This window comes from Lactuca virosa, chromosome 2 (genome assembly GCF_052849685.1).
Source record: "Lactuca virosa cultivar CGN04683 chromosome 2, Lactuca_virosa_CGN04683_v6, whole genome shotgun sequence".
In the NCBI taxonomy this organism is placed as follows: domain Eukaryota; kingdom Viridiplantae; phylum Streptophyta; class Magnoliopsida; order Asterales; family Asteraceae; genus Lactuca; species Lactuca virosa.
The window spans coordinates 199,088,794-199,095,222 of record NC_136427.1 but is presented as its reverse complement, the minus strand read 5'-3'; positions in this window follow the sequence as shown (position 1 = coordinate 199,095,222).

Genomic DNA, 6,429 nt, shown 5'->3' with positions numbered 1-6,429 from the left:
TTGGAAATGACATAATGGCGAGATTTGATGCGCATTAAATTGAATAAATAATTGTCCCAAAAGCCCAAAACTCCATTGAAATAGATGAATGGAACAGTTTGATATAAGACTTTGTGGTATACACACCACGAAGCCAATCGTGGTCTAGTTGGCCACGAGAGATTCTCGTGCACACCACCCCGATGTTCCGTGGTCGGGCGTGGTCGTGCTCGTCCGTGCTCCCGACGACGAAATCAAACGGACATTTCTATTGGTTCAATGCTGCAACGGCTATTAAAGACCACACTTGCTATTAAAGACCACACTTTCTATTAAACATATTCACACAATTTCTTCTTTCTTTTCTCATAAAATCACACACTTCTTTTACATTATTCCAAAACCAATGGCTCCTAAAAAGATGAATTGGTCAGAAAATGAAGAAGAGAACTTAGCACGAGCATGGGTAGCGGCTTTAGAAGACCCAGTAACGCGTCCTAATTTTTGGATAAAGGTCGGAAACATTTTCCATGAATTAATGGGTTGCCAAAATCGTAGTGTTGCTGAAATATGTTCGAAGTATCGCGATATGAGAGTTAAATGCGTTGAGTTCAATGGTATTTATAACTTTGTTATAAATAACGTACACGAAGGCGACCCGTTTGCTGTGGCCATGAACCAATATGAAGACACGAAACACACACCGTTTAAACACGTTCAAGCTTGGCGAATATTAAGAGAGTGCCCAAAATTTAGTGAGTAAAAATAAGGTTAAAAAGTAGTTTTAAGTTGTTTGTGGTTGTATTTTTAAGGTTTTTTATGTTTTTTTTAAATGTTGTTTGTTTTAAATTAATGTAATCTTGTTTTATTAAATAAAAAACTAGTTTAATAAAAAAAATATGTTTTATTGTGTTTTTGAATTAAATTTAATTAAAAAAAATGTGTTATTGTGTTTTAATGTATTTTTGAATTAAATTTAAATAAAAAAATGAGGTGGAGTGGTAAGTTAGTGGTAGGTATCCCATATTAGTGGTAGAAGAATGTGGTGCTGATGTGGCACCCACCACATATGTGGTATGTAGTGGGTATAACGGATGGCCTAATGAACCTCTCTCTCTTCTGGTTGCTTGAGCCTTGGAAATGACATAATGGCGAGATTTGATGCGCATTAAATTGAATAAATAATTGTCCCAAAAGCCCAAAACTCCATTGAAATAGATGAATGGAACAGTTTGATATAAGACCTTGTGGTATACACACCACGAAGCCAATCGTGGTCTAGTTGGCCACGAGAGATTCTCGTGCACACCACCCCGATGTTCCGTGGTCGGGCGTGGTCGTGCTCGTCCGTGCTCTCGACGACGAAATCAAACGGACATTTCTATTGGTTCAATGCTGCAACGGCTATTAAAGACCACACTTGCTATTAAAGACCACACTTTCTATTAAACATATTCACACAATTTCTTCTTTCTTTTCACATAAAATCACACACTTCTTTTACATTATTCCAAAACCAATGGCTCCTAAAAGGATGAATTGGTCAGAAAATGAAGAAGAGAACTTAGCACGAGCATGGGTAGCGGCTTTAGAAGACCCAGTAACGCGTCCTAATTTTTGGATAAAGGTTGGAAACATTTTCCATGAATTAATGGGTTGCCAAAATCGTAGTGTTGATGAAATATGTTCGAAGTATCGCGATATGAGAGTTAAATGCGTTGAGTTCAATGGTATTTATAACTTTGTTATAAATAACGTACACGAAGGCGACCCGTTTGCTGTGGCCATGAACCAATATGAAGACACGAAACACACACCGTTTAAACACGTTGAAGCTTGGCGAATATTAAGAGAGTGCCCAAAATTTAGTGAGTAAAAATAAGGTTTAAAAAGTAGTTTTAAGTTGTATTTTTAAGGTTTTTTATGTTTTTTTTTAAATGTTGTTTGTTTTAAAATAATGTAATCTTGTTTTATTAAATAAAAAACTAGTTTAATAAAAAAATATGTTTTATTGTGTTTTTGAATTAAACTTAATTAAAAAAATGTGTTATTGTGTTTTAACGTATTTTTGAATTAAATTTAAATAAAAAAAATGAGGTGGAGTGGTAAGTTAGTGGTAGGTATCCCATGTTAGTGGTAGAAGAATGTGGTGCTGATGTGGCACCCACCACATATGTGGTATGTAGTGGGTATAACAGATGGCCTAATGAACCTCTCTCTCTTCTGGTTGCTTGAGCCTTGGAAATGACATAATGGCGAGATTTGATGCGCATTAAATTGAATAAATAATTGTCCCAAAAGCCCAAAACTCCATTGAAATAGATGAATGGAACAGTTTGATATAAGACCTTGTGGTATACACACCACGAAGCCAATCGTGGTCTAGTTGGCCACGAGAGATTCTCGTGCACACCACCCCGATGTTCCGTGGTCGGGCGTGGTCGTGCTCGTCCGTGCTCCCGACGACGAAATCAAACGGACATTTCTATTGGTTCAATGCTGCAACGGCTATTAAAGACCACACTTGCTATTAAAGACCACACTTTCTATTAAACATATTCACACAATTTCTTCTTTCTTTTCTCATAAAATCACACACTTCTTTTACATTATTCCAAAACCAATGGCCCCTAAAAGGATGAATTGGTCAGAAAATGAAGAAGAGAACTTAGCACGAGCATGGGTAGCGGCTTTAGCAGACCCAGTAACGCGTCCTAATTTTTGGATAAAGGTTGGAAACATTTTCCATGAATTAATGGGTTGCCAAAATCATAGTGTTGATGAAATATGTTCGAAGTATTGCGATATAAGAGTTAAATGCGTTGAGTTCAATGGTATTTATAACTTTGTTATAAATAACGTAAACGAAGGCGACCCGTTTGCTGTGGCCATGAACCAATATGAAGACACGAAACACACACCGTTTAAACACGTTGAAGCTTGGCGAATATTAAGAGAGTGCCCAAAATTTAGTAAGTAAAAATAAAGTTTAAAAAGTAGTTTTAAGTTGTTTGTGGTTGTATTTTTAAGGTTTTTTATGTTTTTTTTTAAATGGTGTTTGTTTTAAATTAATGTAATCTTGTTTTATTAAATAAAAAACTAGTTTAATAAAAAAAATATGTTTTATTGTGTTTTTGAATTAAATTTAATTAAAAAAAATGTGTTATTGTGTTTTAATGTATTTTTGAATTAAATTTAAATAAAAAAATGAGGTGGAGTGGTAAGTTAGTGGTAGGTATCCCATATTAGTGGTAGAAGAATGTGGTGCTGATGTGGCACCCACCACATATGTGGTATGTAGTGGGTATAACGGATGGCCTAATGAACCTCTCTCTCTTCTGGTTGCTTGAGCCTTGGAAATGACATATTGGCGAGATTTGATGCGCATTAAATTGAATAAATAATTGTCCCAAAAGCCCAAAACTCCATTGAAATAGATGAATGGAACAGTTTGATATAAGACCTTGTGGTATACACACCACGAAGCCAATCGTGGTCTAGTTGGCCACGAGAGATTCTCGTGCACACCACCCCGATGTTCCGTGGTCGGGCGTGGTCGTGCTCGTCCGTGCTCCCGACGACGAAATCAAACGGACATTTCTATTGGTTCAATGCTGCAACGGCTATTAAAGACCACACTTGCTATTAAAGACCACACTTTCTATTAAGCATATTCACACAATTTCTTCTTTCTTTTCTCATAAAATCACACACTTCTTTTACATTATTCCAAAACCAATGGCTCCTAAAAGGATGAATTGGTCAGAAAATGAAGAAGAGAACTTAGCACGAGCATGGGTAGCGGCTTTAGAAGACCCAGTAACGCGTCCTAATTTTTGGATAAAGGTTGGAAACATTTTCCATGAATTAATGGGTTGCCAAAATCGTAGTGTTGATGAAATATGTTCGAAGTATCGCGATATGAGAGTTAAATGCGTTGAGTTCAATGGTATTTATAACTTTGTTATAAATAACGTACACGAAGGCGACCCGTTTGCAGTGGCCATGAACCAATATGAAGACACGAAACACACACCGTTTAAACACGTTGAAGCTTGGCGAATATTAAGAGAGTGCCCAAAATTTAGTGAGTAAAAATAAGGTTTAAAAAGTAGTTTTAAGTTGTATTTTTAAGGTTTTTTATGTTTTTTTTAAATGTTGTTTGTTTTAAATTAATGTAATCTTGTTTTATTAAATAAAAAACTAGTTTAATAAAAAAATATGTTTTATTGTGTTTTTGAATTAAATTTAATTAAAAAAAATGTGTTATTGTGTTTTAACGTATTTTTGAATTAAATTTAAATAAAAAAAATGAGGTGGAGTGGTAAGTTAGTGGTAGGTATCGCATGTTAGTGGTAGAAGAATGTGGTGCTGATGTGGCACCCACCACATATGTGGTATGTAGTGGGTATAACAGATGGCCTAATGAACCTCTCTCTCTTCTGGTTGCTTGAGCCTTGGAATGACATAATGGCGAGTTTTGATTCGCATTAAATTGAATAAATAATTGTCCCAAAAGCCCAAAACTCCATTGAAATAGATGAATGGAACAGTTTGATATAAGACCTTGTGGTATACACACCACGAAGCCAATCGTGGTCTAGTTGGCCACGAGAGATTCTCGTGCACACCGCCCCGATGTTCCGTGGTCGGGCGTGGTCGTGCTCGTCCGTGCTCCCGACGACGAAATCAAACGGACATTTCTATTGGTTCAATGCTGCAACGGCTATTAAAGACCACACTTGCTATTAAAGACCACACTTTCTATTAAACATATTCACACAATTTCTTCTTTCTTTTCTCATAAAATCACACACTTCTTTTACATTATTCCAAAACCAATGGCTCCTAAAAGGATGAATTGGTCAGAAAATGAAGAAGAGAACTTAGCACGAGCATGGGTAGCGGCTTTAGAAGACCCAGTAACGCGTCCTAATTTTTGGATAAAGGTTGGAAACATTTTCCATGAATTAATGGGTTGCCAAAATCGTAGTGTTGATGAAATATGTTCGAAGTATCGCGATATGAGAGTTAAATGCGTTGAGTTCAATGGTATTTATAACTTTGTTATAAATAACGTACACGAAGGCGACCCGTTTGCTGTGGCCATGAACCAATATGAAGACACGAAACACACACCGTTTAAACACGTTCAAGGTTGGCGAATATTAAGAGAGTGCCCAAAATTTAGTGAGTAAAAATAAGGTTTAAAAAGTAGTTTTAAGTTGTTTGTGGTTGTATTTTTAAGGTTTTTTATGTTTTTTTTTAAATGTTGTTTGTTTTAAATTAATGTAATCTTGTTTTATTAAAGAAAAAACTAGTTTAATAAAAAAATATGTTTTATTGTGTTTTTGAATTAAATTTAATTAAAAAAAATGTGTTATTGTGTTTTAACGTATTTTTGAATTAAATTTAAATAAAAAAAATGAGGTGGAGTGGTAAGTTAGTGCTAGGTATCCCATGTTAGTGGTAGAAGAATGTGGTGCTGATGTGGCACCCACCACATATGTGGTATGTAGTGGGTATAACAAATGGCCTAATGAACCTCTCTCTCTTTTGGTTGCTTGAGCCTTGGAAATGACATAATGGCGAGATTTGATGCGCATTAAATTGAATAAATAATTGTCCCAAAAGCCCAAAACTCCATTGAAATAGATGAATGGAACAGTTTGATATAAGACCTTGTGGTATACACACCACGAAGCCAATCGTGGTCTAGTTGGCCACGAGAGATTCTTGTGCACACCACCCCGATGTTACGTGGTCGGGCGTGGTCGTGCTCGTCCGTGCTCCCGACGACGAAATCAAACGGACATTTCTATTGGTTCAATGCTGCAACGGCTATTAAAGACCACACTTGCTATTAAAGACCACACTTTCTATTAAACATATTCACACAATTTCTTCTTTCTTTTCTCATAAAATCACACTTTTTTTACATTATTCCAAAACCAATGGCTCCTAAAAGGATGAATTGGTCAGAAAATGAAGAAGAGAACTTAGCACGAGCATGGGTAGCGGCTTTAGAAGACCCAGTAACGCGTCCTAATTTTTGGATAAAGGTTGGAAACATTTTCCATGAATTAATGGGTTGCCAAAATCGTAGTGTTGATGAAATATGTTCGAAGTATCGCGATATGAGAGTTAAATGCGTTGAGTTCAATGGTATTTATAACTTTGTTATAAATAACGTACACGAAGGCGACCCGTTTGCAGTGGCCATGAACCAATATGAAGACACGAAACACACACCGTTTAAACACGTTGAAGCTTGGCGAATATTAAGAGAGTGCCCAAAATTTAGTGAGTAAAAATAAGGTTTAAAAAGTAGTTTTAAGTTGTATTTTTAAGGTTTTTTATGTTTTTTTTAAATGTTGTTTGTTTTAAATTAATGTAATCTTGTTTTATTAAATAAAAAACTAGTTTAATAAAAAAATATGTTTTATTGTG